General features: G+C 40.5%; 2 non-coding genes across 2 annotated transcripts; one reads left to right on the top strand and one right to left on the bottom strand.

Moving 5' to 3' along the window:
- The first annotated feature begins 314 nt into the window (after positions 1 to 314).
- On the top strand, positions 315 to 396 carry TRNAL-AAG (transfer RNA leucine (anticodon AAG)). Its single transcript has one exon. It is a non-coding gene; the product is annotated as a tRNA-Leu (tRNA).
- Positions 397 to 5,890: 5,494 nt separating this feature from the next.
- Positions 5,891 to 5,962, bottom strand: TRNAP-UGG (transfer RNA proline (anticodon UGG)). Its single transcript has one exon. It is a non-coding gene; the product is annotated as a tRNA-Pro (tRNA).
- Between the last annotated feature and the right edge of the window lie 8,554 nt (positions 5,963 to 14,516).

Below are 14,516 nucleotides of genomic sequence, written 5' to 3'. Positions count from 1 at the left end.
TTTGCGAGACAACACTCGCAAACCGAGTCAGAATTTAAAAAAAAAAAAATTTCTTGTTTTTCAAAACGCTCGTTAACTGCGTTACTCGTAAACCAAGGTTTCACTGTATTAAGGAAATGACAGTTCATTTCTTTGCAATTAATAAAATGTTATCATATTACAAATGTGCATGTTTTATCTGAATCCTCCTTAAGGTTTTTCTTTTAATATTTGCATGGAGAAACACTTTAAACTGATAAACAAAAACTTTCCAGATCTCTGGGGACCTGTTCCTTATCATTCCTCATAATACAGCTCTATTTTATATGTCATCAGGTAGCGTGGCCGAGCGGTCTAAGGCGCTGGATTAAGGCTCCAGTCTCTTCGGAGGCGTGGGTTCAAATCCCACCGCTGCCAGAATTTTTTTTTTCTTTTGTAATTACTACAACGCTTTAGTGAATCCATTAGATATAAGTTCCAGTTCCCCCCCCCCCCCCCCGGTCTGCAATTCCCCGGCTGGACCCTTCATGACATTTCCGATGTGACATCATCACTACATAGAAATACCCCTTCACTGTGCAGTCTATTGGAAGCTGGCATACATTGTCCCTAGGATCAGTCAGCTCCTTGTGTTGTATGGCAATGTGCTCATAGTACACCTAGACTATGACGTCACATCATTCCATTCACTTCATGGTATTAATGATCTATTAGATGACACATGAGAGGTCAGTGTATGGATCTGTACATCACAGCTCTGTATTCCACTACATGCAACATACAGAGAGTGTACACAGGACACTGGGCAACTATGGAGTGCAACTTGTTGTTCCATTGTATTGTATAGCAGTGCATGTTACATTGTATAGCACTGTATGTTGTTACATTGTATTGTATAGCACTGTATGTTGTTACATTGTATTATATAGCAGTATATGTTGTTACATTGTATTGTATAGCACTGTATGTTGTTACATTGTATTGTATAGCACTGTATGTTGTTACATTGTACTGTAGCGCTCTTTAAAATGTTACATTGTACTGTATATCATTGTATGTTGTTACATTGTATTTTATTGCACTGTATGTTGTTACATTGTATTTTATAGCACTGTATGTTGTTACATTGTATTATATAGCAGTATATGTTGTTACATTGTATTGTATAGCAGTGTATGTTGTTACATTGTATTGTATAGCACTGTATGCTGTTACATTGTACTGTAGCGCTCTTTAAAATGTTACATTGTACTGTATAGCGTTGTTTTCTGTTACATTGTTATGTATAGCATTGTATGTTACATTGTATGGTAATAGGTACTTGTGCGCACACCAAAATTATAAAAAATATTAAAAATCCAACAATAAAAATAATATATATAAAAATACCTTAAAAACGTCAAAATAGGGCAGAATAGCAGCCACAAATAATGGTGTTCACACACCTAAAGAGAATTGCTAAAAAGGGGGTAAATCTGCGGCGCTAATTTAAACTTTCTCAAAGTGACGTGACAGTCACGCAACGCGTCAGGGAAGAGAGAGGCGGATCGTTTCGGCTGCAGCCTGTCTCTCCGATCACGGCCGGGATCATTGAGCTGAGAGCAGCCTGAGAGCTTTCTGTGTTACCCAGTTCTCTATGTAAGTGGATTATTGTTGAAATAAATTTTGAAATTACTTGCTACACTATGGAGCCCTTTCCTTTCTTTTGAGCTGAACCTGAAAGCAGCACTCTGGAGACCCCTGGTAACAAGGAGACTGGGAAGCCGGTGTTTCATCTGTCACTTGCTTGATAGGCTGTGATCGTTCAGCCGGGAGGTGAGAGGCTGGGGGAACCGCTACCATTACACACCATTTATTTATCACTGAATACCTTTGGAACAACTTTGTTTGGCACGTTTTCTCAATTATATTTGTCACAATGGAGATCTTATCTTCTATGGGACTTTTTTGAGACTGTTTTGTTTAATTACTTTCTCCTAGTATTCTTCATTCATTTTACACTCTGTGTCATCACATATGTTGCAATTTATTTTTCCACTTGATACTTTTATTGATTGATTTAAATTTTTTTGGATGGGATGTTTTGGAGACTGTTTTATATAATTACATTGCTTTCGCAGTATTATTCATTCACACCCGGTGATATCACCTATGTTGTATTTATGGTTTATTTTTTCACTGGACACTTTTAGTCACTTTTATTCATAGTTTTGGTATTATTAGATTGTCATCTTAATTTATGCTGTTTTAACTACACTTATTGTTTCACTAGTCATTTTTTCATCCAATTATTTATTCATATTATTTTTTGATTGCTGCACTAATTATCATAATTGCAGATATTTTTTCATCCAATTATTTTTTTATTTTTTGATTGTTGCACTAATTATCATAATTGCAGATATTTTTTAAGGATATGTCTTAATTTGGATTTATTTTCTTTGAGTAGTGGTTTTGAAGATCCTTTTTAGCTGTGGGGTCTGTGGATATTATTTTTCACTGTTTATTTATTTCAGTGGACTTTTCATTTAGTTATTTATTTACATCTGTATGGGCTATTTAGAATTAGCGACCTATTATCCCCATTTTGTGTAATTACATAGTTTTGTTTTTAGTTATTTCATTTTTTGATGCAATACTGGCTTTCTGTGACCTTTGATTGCACAATGTAGTGGAAGATTAAGCAATTAGACATTATCGATACCTGGAGATCTGGCTTTATTACCTCTTGGTATGGTTGGTGGTTTTACATTAATTATTTATGTTACATTGTGTTGTATAGCACTGTATGTTACATTGCATTGTATAGCAGTGTATGTTGTTACATTGTATTGTATAGCAGTGTATATTGTTACATTGTATTGTATAGCACTGTATGTTGTTAGATTGTACTGTAGCGCTCTTTAAAATGTTACATTGTACTATATAGCGTTGTATGTTGTTACATTGTATTTTATAGCACTTTATGTTGTTATCAGTGGTGGATCCAGAGTCTAGTCTCGGGAGGAGCACTGCCAGAAAATAAGGTGTTGCTTACAGAACTGTATTTAACGCATCACCCGCGATCGCTCCCCACAGGGATGGAACAGCGGTCTGCCGATGTGAACAAGGCAGACCGCCGTTCTGTCAGAGATGAACAGAGTGATCTTGTGTTCATGCTAACAAGAACACGGATCTCTGTGTTCATCTAGTGAATCCATCCCCCACGCCCCCCAGTTAGCAAGCACCCCCTAGGGATACAGTTAACCCTTTGCTCGCCCCTGATGTTAACCCCTTCCCAGCCAGTGTCATTAGTACAGTGACAGTGCATATTTCATTTTTAGCACTGATCACTGTATTAGTGTCACCGGTCCCCAAAAAAGTGTCAGTTAGGTGTCTGATCTGTCTGCCGCAATGCTGCAGTCCAGCTAAAAATCGCTGATCGCTGCCATTACTAGTAAAGGATAAATAAATAAAAATGCCGTAACTATATCCCCTATTTTGTAGGCGCTATACCTTTTGTGTAAACCAGTCAATATACACTTATTGGAGGTTTTTTTTACCAAAAATATGTAGCGGAATACATATTGGCCTAAATTGATGAAGACATTTTTTTATAGCAAAAAGTAAAAAATATTTTTTACTATTTTTTACTTTTTTTTTCAAAATTGTCGGTCTTTTTTTTGTTTATATCGCAAAAAATGAAAAGCGCAGAGGTGATCAAATACCACCAAAAGAAAGCTCTATTTGTGGGAAAAAAAAGAACATAAATTTTACGTCACACTACCACGCAATTGTCAGTCAGTTAAAGTAACCCTGCGCAGTATCGCAAAAAATGGTCTGGTCATAAACGGGGGGGGTAAAATTTTCGGAGCTGAAGGGCAGCTGCGGCATTTTTTTTATAAATAATGGCACACATGTATTTTGTACTTTTACACATTGATTATTTTTTTTTACTCGCTTTTAATAAAATATTTTGGTGCTCTGGTAGGGGGAGGGGCTCCCATGCAGGAGCAATGGAGATGAGCGGGGTCCTGGTAATTGCACTGTCTGCAGGCAGGGCAGCATCAAATGACAGTGTTCACTGCTTCTTCCTCCGGTGTACACGCCGCACTGAAACCTGCAGTCTGGAGAAGATGGAGGGAGGAGGTGGGTGGAGCCAACACTCTCAGCTCAGGGTGGAGAAGGAAGAAGGCCCTCCCGTTCTGAATGCTGGGGCTCTCCTCCTCCTCAGCTGCTTCGATGTGACTGATGTCACTGGTTGCTAGACGCCAGGCAGGCCACGGCACTAGCAACCAGAGTGCAGGGAAAACTATAGGTCAAGCCAGCAGCGTGGCTCCACCCACCTCCTCCGTCCTGATCCAGCGTGGCGTTATGACAATGACATGACACAGAGTCTCTCTCCCGGTGCCGATGATCGGCTGATGATACTGGTGTGAGAGAGAGAATTGCAGTCAGTCAGTGATATTTTTTTGGGGGGGGTTAGGGGGGCAATTGCCACGTTGCCCCCCTGGATCTGCCCCCGGTTGTTATATCGTACAATATATCACTGTATGTTGTTACATTGTATTGTATAGCACTGTATGTTGTTACATTGTATTGTATATCACTGTATGTTGATACACTGTACTATATAGCTCCTTATGTTGTTACATTGTACCGTATAGCTCTATATGTTGTTGCATTGTATTGTATAGCACTGTATTTTGATACACTGTACTATACAGCTCCTTATGTTGTTACATTGTACCGTTTAGCTCTATATGTTGATACATTGTATTGTATGGCACTGTATGTTGTTACATTGTATTGTATAGCACTGTACGTTGATACACTGTACTATACAGCTCCTTATGTTGAGCTCTATATGTTGTTACATTGTATTGTATAGCACTGTATGTTGATACACTGTACTATACAGCTCCTTATGTTGTTACATTGTACTGTATAGCTCTATATGTTGATACATTGTATTGTATAGCGCTGTATGTTGTTACATTGTATTGTACAGAGCTATATGTTAATAAACTGTATTGTATAGAGCTGTGTGTTGTTACATTGTACTGTATATCACTATTCGTTGTTACATTGTACTGTATAGCGTTGTATGTTGTTACATTGTATTTTATAGCATTGTATGTTGTTATATTGTACAATATATCGCTGTACGTTGTTACATTGTACCTTAAAGCTCTGTACTTTGTTACATTGTACAGTATTGCTCTGTATGTCGTTACATTGTACCATATAGCATTTGTATGCTGATATATTGTACCATAAAGCTCCTTATGTTGATACATTGTACTGTATAGCACTCTATGTTGTTACATTGTACTGTATAATGCTGTATATTGATACATTGTATGTACTGTGTAGCACTGTATGTTGCTACATTGTACTGTATGTCTGTGTATGTTGTTACATTGTACAGTATATCATTGTATATATTAATACATTGTACTGTATTGCACTGCGTGCTGCTACTATGTAGTGTACTGTATATTTCCAGTTTATGGATCTATACAATAAGGTTGTGAAGTTCATTAGAAGGAATATAAAAGACAGAATACACCTAACAGCGGTGAATTATACATATATTATGTAACATGCTGATACATTGTACTGTATAGCACTGCATGCTGATACATTGTACTGTAAATGAAGTGATCATTATTTTGAATGGAGGGTTTACACTGCATTAATGTAATTGTATTACATTTACAAAACACTGTGCTGGTTACATTACATAGTATACACAGGAGTTTGGACTATTCAATATTGTGTAGTACATAGTATGTGCTTTCTGTATATTGTAAATGCAGCATATTGAACACATGTCCTTTAGAAGACAGAACATCATTTCCCATCCTTTGAAAGTCCAGTATTATCTAATAAGTGATGAATAATAAAGCAAAATAAGTCATAAAAAAGAGGGCTCGTCCGGGATTTGAACCCGGGACCTCTCGCACCCAAAGCGAGAATCATACCCCTAGACCAACGAGCCAGCTGATTAGTACTTGGAAGTCCCAGTAACATGATCCTACTACTGGTAATATAAGCCTACATTCCTGCTGATGAGTCATAGTGAAAGTGAAGGCAGTCACTGTCAGTTCCACACAGCTGAAGAGTTTAGTTGATCCTGGGAGGAATGAAACACTGTACAATCTTTAGAGTACCCCTATGTGCTGGGAGAATGGGCTCTTTAATGCTGACAGTGCTGGTGTTCCTGATCCTCCTGATCCAGGGGTTACAAGGTAAACTTTGTATGTCTATGCAGTCCAGCACAAACCTCTCTGCTCCTTTCTCAGCTTCTTCATCTCATTCTGTTTGATAGTTTTCTACTACTGTCACCTGAAACTGAAATCTTTTCAAGAAACTCAATTGTGCTTTTTCCTATTTTCTGGAGAATATCCACAGGTGATCATTGACAGATAGGAGAGATTTGAGCACCAGTCTGATGTAAGGGGACCATCTATTCTAGAAAATTATCTTTACCAAAAGTTTATTGCGTAGAGATAACATTAAAATACAGGTTGGATACTGGGGTTCAATGAAGGATGCTGCAAGATTAATAAACGTATGAGCGATAAGGATCTGAGGTTAAAATATAAACTTTTTGGTGGAGTATGTTTCCAAGGGTTGAAGTACTGGCAGTGGTGGGAAGTTGTAGAAGAAACGCGTGGACTCCACAGATGAAAGAATAAGGAAGAGAAGGTACCATTAATGGCCAGGAGAACAATATCACAGGTTATTGTGAAGGTATCATTGTCTGGTTTAGGTGGCTTTTGATAATGGGTCTGAAAGTATTGGCATCAGGTAAAAGAAGAAAGGAAAAAGGGTTGCCCCAGTAGAGGGAGCCTCTAGAAAAAGAAAAATGAAAAGGTCAGAAGATAGGCTTGTTTCCATAGGTACAGGAACAAAAAAGAGAATAGAGAGAGAGAAGAGCCAAAAAGTGGAAGAGGAAGAGAGTGGGTAGGTTTGGGGGGGAGTAAGGAGGTTGAGGGGTGTCAAGAGGAAACCATGTTGAATATGTTCAAAATTTTCAGTCCTGGAGCCCCTGATCCAGGAGTTACATGGTAACATTTGACTGTCTAAAGCAGCCTTTCTCAACTTTTTTACCCTAGAGGAACCCTTAAAATAATTTTCTGATCAATTTTCTTTTGCCAGAATTTTACTGAGTAAAGCTTACATTATAATGCAATGAAGGACATTGCAAGATTAATACACATATGAGTAATAAAGGTCTGAGGTTGAAATATAAACCAGTTAATGAAGTACATTTTCCAGTGGGTAAAGTGCGGGCAGTGGTGTAACGTTATTAAACGTTTATTAAAAATTGTGTCTTCTTCCTCCGGTCTTCTCCCTTTTTTTTTCTTCTCCTTTCAGTGTTTCTTCTCCCTCTTCTCTCTTCGGTGGTTCCTTCTCCCTCCACTGTCTTCTCCCTTCGGTGTTTCTTCTCCCTCCTCTCTTCCGTGGTTTCTTCTCCCTCCACTGTCTTCTCCCTTCGGTGTTTCTTCTCCCTCTTCTCTCTTCCGTGGTTTCTTCTCCCTCCACTGTCTTCTCCCTTCGGCGTTTCTTCTCCCTCTTCTCTCTTCCGTGGTTTCTTCTCCCTCCACTGTCTTCTCCCTTCGTGTTTCTTCTCCCTCTTCTCTCTTCAGTGGTTTCTTCTCCTTCCACTGTCTTCTCCCTTCGGTGTTTCTTCTCCCTCTTCTCTCTTCTGTGGTTTCTTCTCTCTCCACTGTCTTCTCCCTTCGGTGTTTCTTCTCCCTCTTCTCTCTTCGGTGGTTTCTTCTCTCTTCACTGTCTTCACCCTTCGGTGTTTCTTCTCCCTCTTCTCTCTTCGGTGGTTTCTTCTCTCTCCACTGTCTTCTCCCTTCGGTGTTTCTTCTCCCTTTTCTCTCTTCAGATGTTTTTTCTCCCTCCACTGTCTTCTCCCTCTGGTGTTTCTTCTCCCTTTTCTCTCTTCGGTGATGTCTTCTTCGTGAGAGTAGAGCCCCCCCCCACAAGCACCCCCCCCATGTTGAGGGCATGTGGCCTGGTATAGTTCGGGGGGGGGGGGGGGGACGCTCGCTCGTTCTCTCCCTTTCCTGACCTGCCGGGCTGCATGCTCGGATAAGAGTCTGGTATGGATTTTGGGGGGGACCCCACACCCTTTTTAAAAAAAATGTTGGCGTGAGGGTGTCTCTTCCAAATCCATACCATACCGAAAGGCCTAGTATGGACCTGGGGGGGGGGATCCCACACCGTTTTGTTTCACGCTTTTGTTTTTGCCAGAAATTCTTTTTTTTTTTACAATTATCTGTCAGCGGGGAAGCTATAAAGCAAAAAGCATGAAATAAAATGCATTGGTGCTGAAGATCGAGTACCTACCAGAGTGTTGAGGTCATGTGATTGCCATGTGAGCTATGATATGATAATTATCTGCAGACTGGAGGGTTCCTTGACATAATAGGCCTTCAGCCTGCAAATGAAGACCGCCACCTCCAGACTTCAGTGGCCATCTATTTAATCCTGTAATTGTCAGATATAATTACAGAATTAAAAAAAAAGTAAAAATAGAAGAAAAATATTTCTTTACATTTCTGCACATTTGACAGCATATAGTAATTAAAAAGAACAGTTTTTTTTTTTAAACAGAGCACAATGTAAAATCTTTATATGTCCCTAAAAAAAGTCTAAAATTATTTAGGTAGGCAGATTAGTTATTGCATGAATTTCCATCCACTCTTTGCTGACTGTATTTCACTTGTATTTGTTTATATGTGTGATTTTTTTTTAATCATGAGATACATGCAATTTAAGATACATGTACAATCTGTAGTAGTTTTTTTTAAATATCATACATTGCTATGCTGCAAGGCAACATTCTGGGGTGGATGTGTTCCAGGCTTGTCATGCAATGATTTCACAATATCTGGAATAACCGAGCTCCAATTACTGCCTGTGTACACACTTTTTATACCAAGTTTTTTTAGTCCCGTGATATATGTGTGACTCTAAAACATGTAATGGCACAGTTTTATTCTATTCTAAACTAGTTTGTGCTTTTCACTTGATTTATTCAATTTAAAGCAGCATTAACCTCTTTCTTACTGAGCACCTAAACCCCCTTCCTGCCCAGACCAATTTTCAGCTTTTAGCGCTGTCACTCTTTGAATGACAATTGCGCGGTCATACAACACTGTACCCAAATGAAATTTGTATTATTTTTTTCCTACAAATAGAGCTTTCTTTTGGTGGTATTTGATCACCTCTGGGTTTTTTATTTTTTGTTAAAAAAATTAAAAAAGGCCAAATTTTTTAAAAATAATATTTTATTTTTATTTTTTATTTTTATATATTTTGTTAATAAATTTTGCAAACAGGTACATTTTCTCCTTCATTGATGTACGCTGATGAGGCTACACTGATGGTCACTGATAGGCTGCACTGATGGGCATCAATAGGCTGCACTGATGGGCATCGATAGGCTGCACTGATGGGCATCGATAGGCTGCATTGATGGGCACTGATAAGGCGGCACTGATGGGCACTAATAGGCGGCACTGGTGGACACTGATGAGGTGGCACTGGTGGGCACCGATAGGTGGCATTGGGCACTGAGAGGTGGCACTGATGGGTGGCACTGATGGGCGGCACTGAAGGGCATTGATAGGTGGCACTGAAGGGCACCAACAGGTGGCACTGATAGGTGGCACTGATGGGTGGCAGTGATGGGCACTGATGGGTGGCAGTGATGGGCACTGATCGGCACTGGTAGGGGACACTGATAGGCAGCACTGCTAGGTGGCACTGATGAGGCACTGATTGGCACCACTGGTGGGAATTGATAGGTGGCACTCGTGTGCACTGATAGGTGGCACTGATTTCTGGCACTTTTGTATTGGTGGGCACTAATTGGTGGGCACTAATTGGTGGGCACTGTGGGCACTGATTCATGGCACTGGCAGGTGGCACTGGCAGACGGTACTGGTGGACACATATGAGGCTTCTTCGCCTCTTCCTCTTCAGGACCGATGTCCCTTCAACAGAATCCAGTGATCGGCTTTTTTTTCTCCTCACGCTGTCAGCGTGAGAAGAAAAAAAAAAGATTACTGATCTTCTGTTTACATAACGTGATCATCTGTCATTGGCTGACAGCTGATCAGGTGGTAAGGGGCGCGTGGCGAGCATGCAAAGGGGAGGACGTCTATTGACGGCCTCCCGGCAAAGCAGATGTCATTCGGCTATAGCACGGATCTGAAGGGGTTAAACCCAAACAATGTAACATATAGCAGATGATCATTCCTTAGATGTAGTGGTTGCTTTAGGTTTTTTTTTCTAGGCTTTTTTCCCTCTGTTTTCAGCTGGTGATCCGGTCAGTAACACATCCGGTCAGTAACACAGTAGCAGCATTGTAAATCTGGGAAGAGAGTGTTACATGTACGAGATTTAGATACACTAACAAATTGAAACCAAACTCCATCTCACACTGCACTTACACAAGCAGTTACGGTAACAGTTTATTTTTTCTTTTGGAATAAAAGTTTTACAAAAATAATAAAAGCTGATCGTTGTAAACACCCCTGTCAGTGGTCAGTTGTTTGTCCCACAACTCTATCTGCTACATTTGCAGCCAAGCTTGTTCTTTTGAAAAACAATAGACTTACTGTCCAGACCACCAGATTAAAAAAAAAGGAAAGAAAGCCTAAAGAAAAAAAAAAAAGTGAATGCAGCCATCACATCTAAGAATTGGTAAGCTGCACTATAATATGTGTTTGCTTTTAGGTTTAAGCACTTCAATACAGGGCAGTTATACACCCTTCGTGCTCAGACCAATTTTCAGCTTTCAGCGCTGTCGCAGTTTGAATGACAATTAATCAGTCATGCAACACTGTACCCAAACAAAATTTTTATCATTTTTTTTCACACAAATAGAGCTTTTTTTGGTGGTATTTAATCACCACTGGTTTTTAATTTTTTTGCGACATAAGTGAAAAAAGAGCGAAAATTTGGAAAAAAAAAAACCTTTTTTTTAAGTTTCTATGATAAAATTTTGCAAATAAGTAATTTTTGTTCATAAATTTGGGCCAAAATTTTATACTGCTACATTTCTTTGGTAAAAATAACCCAAATCAGTGTATATGATCTGATCTTTGTGAAGATCAAGCTATGTTGCAAATCATTGAAAATTGATCACACCTGATGCACTGATGGCCTATCTCATTTCTTGAGGCCCTGAAATGTCAGGAAAGTACAAATACCCCCCAAATGACCCTTTTTGAAAAGTAGACAGTCAAAGGTATTTCGTAAGAGGCATGGCAAGTTTTTTGAAGTTGTAATTTTTTCCCACAATTCTTGGGAAAATTAAGAAATTATTATTACTTTATTTTTTCTTTTACACAAAATTGTCATAACAACAAGTTATTTATCACACACAGCATATGCATACTTCCAATTACACCCCAAAATACATTCTGCTACTCATCCCGAGTATGGCGATACCACATGTGTGAGACTTTTTCACAGCCTGGCCACACAGAGAGGCCCAACATACAGGGAGCACCGTCAGATGTTCTAGGAGCATAAATTACACATCTAATTTCCTGATGACCTATCACACTTTTGAAGGCCCTGGAGCACCAGGACAATGGAATTACCCACAAAATGACCCTATTTTGGAAAGTAAACACCCCAATGTATAATCTATGAGGCATTATGAGTCTTTTGAACAGTTCATTTTTTCCAAAAGTCTTCAAAAAACTTGGAAAGAAAATGAAAACGAATTTCTTTTTACACAAAGTGGTCAATTTATAAAATATTTCTAACACATAGCATGTACATAGCAAAAATTACGCCCAAAATACATTCTGCTACTCATCCCGAGTATGGCAATACCACATGTGTCAGACTTTTTCACAACCTGGCCACATAGAGAGGTCCAACATGCAGGGAGAACCATCATGCGTTGTAGGAGCATAAATTACACATTTAGTTTGCTGACAACCTATCACACTTTTGAATGTCCTTTAGCACCAGGACAGTGGAATTACCCACAAAATTACCCCATTTTGAAAAGAAAACACCCCAACTGGTGACAGGTACTCGGGTACTCTGATAGGCTGTTGACAGGTACTCGGGTACCCTCATGAGCTGGAGATACATACTCGGGTACTCTGATGGGCTAGTGACAGGTTCTCGGGTACTTTTATGGGCTGGTGACAGGTACTCGGGTACTTTTATAGGCTGGTGACAGGTACTCAGGTACTCTGATGGGCCGGTGACAGGTACTTTGGAATAGAACTTTGGTTCTTAAATAATGGAGGGCGGGGCCTGCCAGTGACCCCGCCCCCTCTGACGCACGGGGACTTCCCTGTGGCATTCCCCATGACGTCAGAGGGAGGGCGGACATGGAAATCACTGTGCGTCAGAGGGGGGCGGGGTCACCGGGTGGCCCCGCCCTCCTTTATTTAAGAACCGTCAGAAGAGGAGAAGCGTCACACAGCGGGAGCCTCCTATCATGGTGGATGCGGAGCGGCCCGAGAAGAAGGGAAGAAGACGCCGGCGCCGCGGAGGAAGATGCCGGACGAGAACACCGGAGGAAGAACCAGAAGAACCAGAAGAAACAGAAGAAGAAAAAGATGGAGGAAGAAACCGAAGGAAGATAGAAGATAGAAGATAGAAGAAAGAAGATAGAAAATAGAAGAAAGAAGAAGCATTTAAATAAAGGAATTGTCAAAAACTGTCTCTTGTCATTTTTAACATTTTTGACACTTTTTTTGTGAAATGGTAGGGGTACTTTTGTACCCCCTTACCATTTCACACAGGGGGGAGGGCTGGGATCTGGGCGTCCCCTTGTTAAAGGGGGCTTCCAGATTCCGATAAGCCCCCCGCCTGCAGACCCCCACAACCACCGGGCAAGGGTTGTGGGGATGAGGCACTTGTTCCTATCAACATGGGGATAAGGTGTTTTGGGGGGCTACGTTGAGGGCATGTGGCCTGGTACGGTTCAGGAGGGGGGGTGCTCTCTCGTCCCCCCCTCTTTTCCTGCGGCCTGCTAGGTTGCGTGCTCGGATAAGGGTCTGGTATGGATTTTTGGGGAGACCCCACACCATTTAAAAAAAAAATTTTGGCGCGGGGATCCCTTTAAAATCCATACCATACCTGAAGGGTCTGGTATAGATTTTGAGGGGACCCCACGCCATTTTTAAAAAAAATGTTGTCCAGGGTTCCCCTTAATATCCATACCAGACCTGAAGGGCCTGGTATGGAATTTAGGGGGACCCCCCTTGTCATTTTTTTAAAAATTTTGGTTCGGGGTTCCCCTGTGGGGAATTCCCATGCCGTTTTTATCAATGAACTTTTATGTGTATTGTCCGACCGGCAATTCATTAATAGCCGCGAGTAGTTTTACATTACTTTTTTTCCTTTGAAATGTCATTTTGCTGTCAGACACCCCCCAGGTACGAAATTTAAAGGAATATTACACTTTTATTGTTTCACTTTAAGCATTATTAAAATCACTGCTCCTGAAAAAACGTCCGTTTTTAAAACTTTTTTTTGCAATAATCCATGTCCCCTGCGGCAGGACCCAGGTCCCCAAACACTTTTTATGACAATACCATGCATATAAGCCTTTAAAATTAGCACTTTTGATTTCTCCCATAGACTTTTAAAGGGTGTTCCGCGGCTTTCGAATTTGCCGCGAACACCCCAAATTGTTCGCTGTTCAGCGAACTAGCGAACAGCCGATGTTCGAGTCGAACTCATGTTCGAGTCGAAGCTCATCCCTACTCCTCACACACTGAGGAGGTGAACCCGGAAACGGCGCTACAGCCGTTTGTTGACATTTGTGACTGGCTGTGATTGGACACAGCCGGTCACGTGGTAAAGAGCCAATTTAATTGGCTCTTTACGCTGATCGGGGGTGGGCTGTGTCCCGAGGGACACGCCTGATCCCCGGTCGATGCGATGTGGGCCCTCGGGGGCCCGCAGCAGCAGCGAGAACCAGAGGACGTCATATGACACCCGCCCAGGATGGGAGAGTGTTCCTGCGGATGTCATATGACCATACTCCGGTATGTAAATGGTTAATATTACTTTGTGCATTCATATTCAGTAATCTCTATCTTCTCTTCTCTTCTCCCTATATGTATTAATATTATTATACATGATTTATATAGTTCTACTTTATCTATCTATCTATTTTATCACACTGACACCAACAGCTAGGACTTGTTTAAATTCCATTGACACCATAATATATATTTTTTTTTTACTCTCAGTGACACTATTGATGGAACTTTTTTTACTCCTACCTTCTCTTCAGTGTACCCCAAGACCTATTTTGTCTAAAAAATAGCAAAGTATAGGGGGAAAGGTGTAACACTATACCCTATACAGGACACTCTGAAGCCACATCCATTTTATTAGACATGGCTACTTTTTTTTAGCCATGATGCCCTTATGTGAGTGGTGGAATTTTTATTCTCAGACACTTCAAGGTGACCCTTCTAATTAGTTCCACATGTTGGAACTATACATTATCAGAACAGGTGACCCCTTTGGAAAAATCCCTC

Source organism: Aquarana catesbeiana, linkage group LG03, assembly GCF_042186555.1.
Source record: "Aquarana catesbeiana isolate 2022-GZ linkage group LG03, ASM4218655v1, whole genome shotgun sequence".
Classification (NCBI taxonomy): Eukaryota; Metazoa; Chordata; class Amphibia; order Anura; family Ranidae; genus Aquarana; species Aquarana catesbeiana.
The sequence above is the reverse complement of the archived record's forward strand: the minus strand, read 5'-3'. Positions and strand labels throughout refer to the sequence as shown.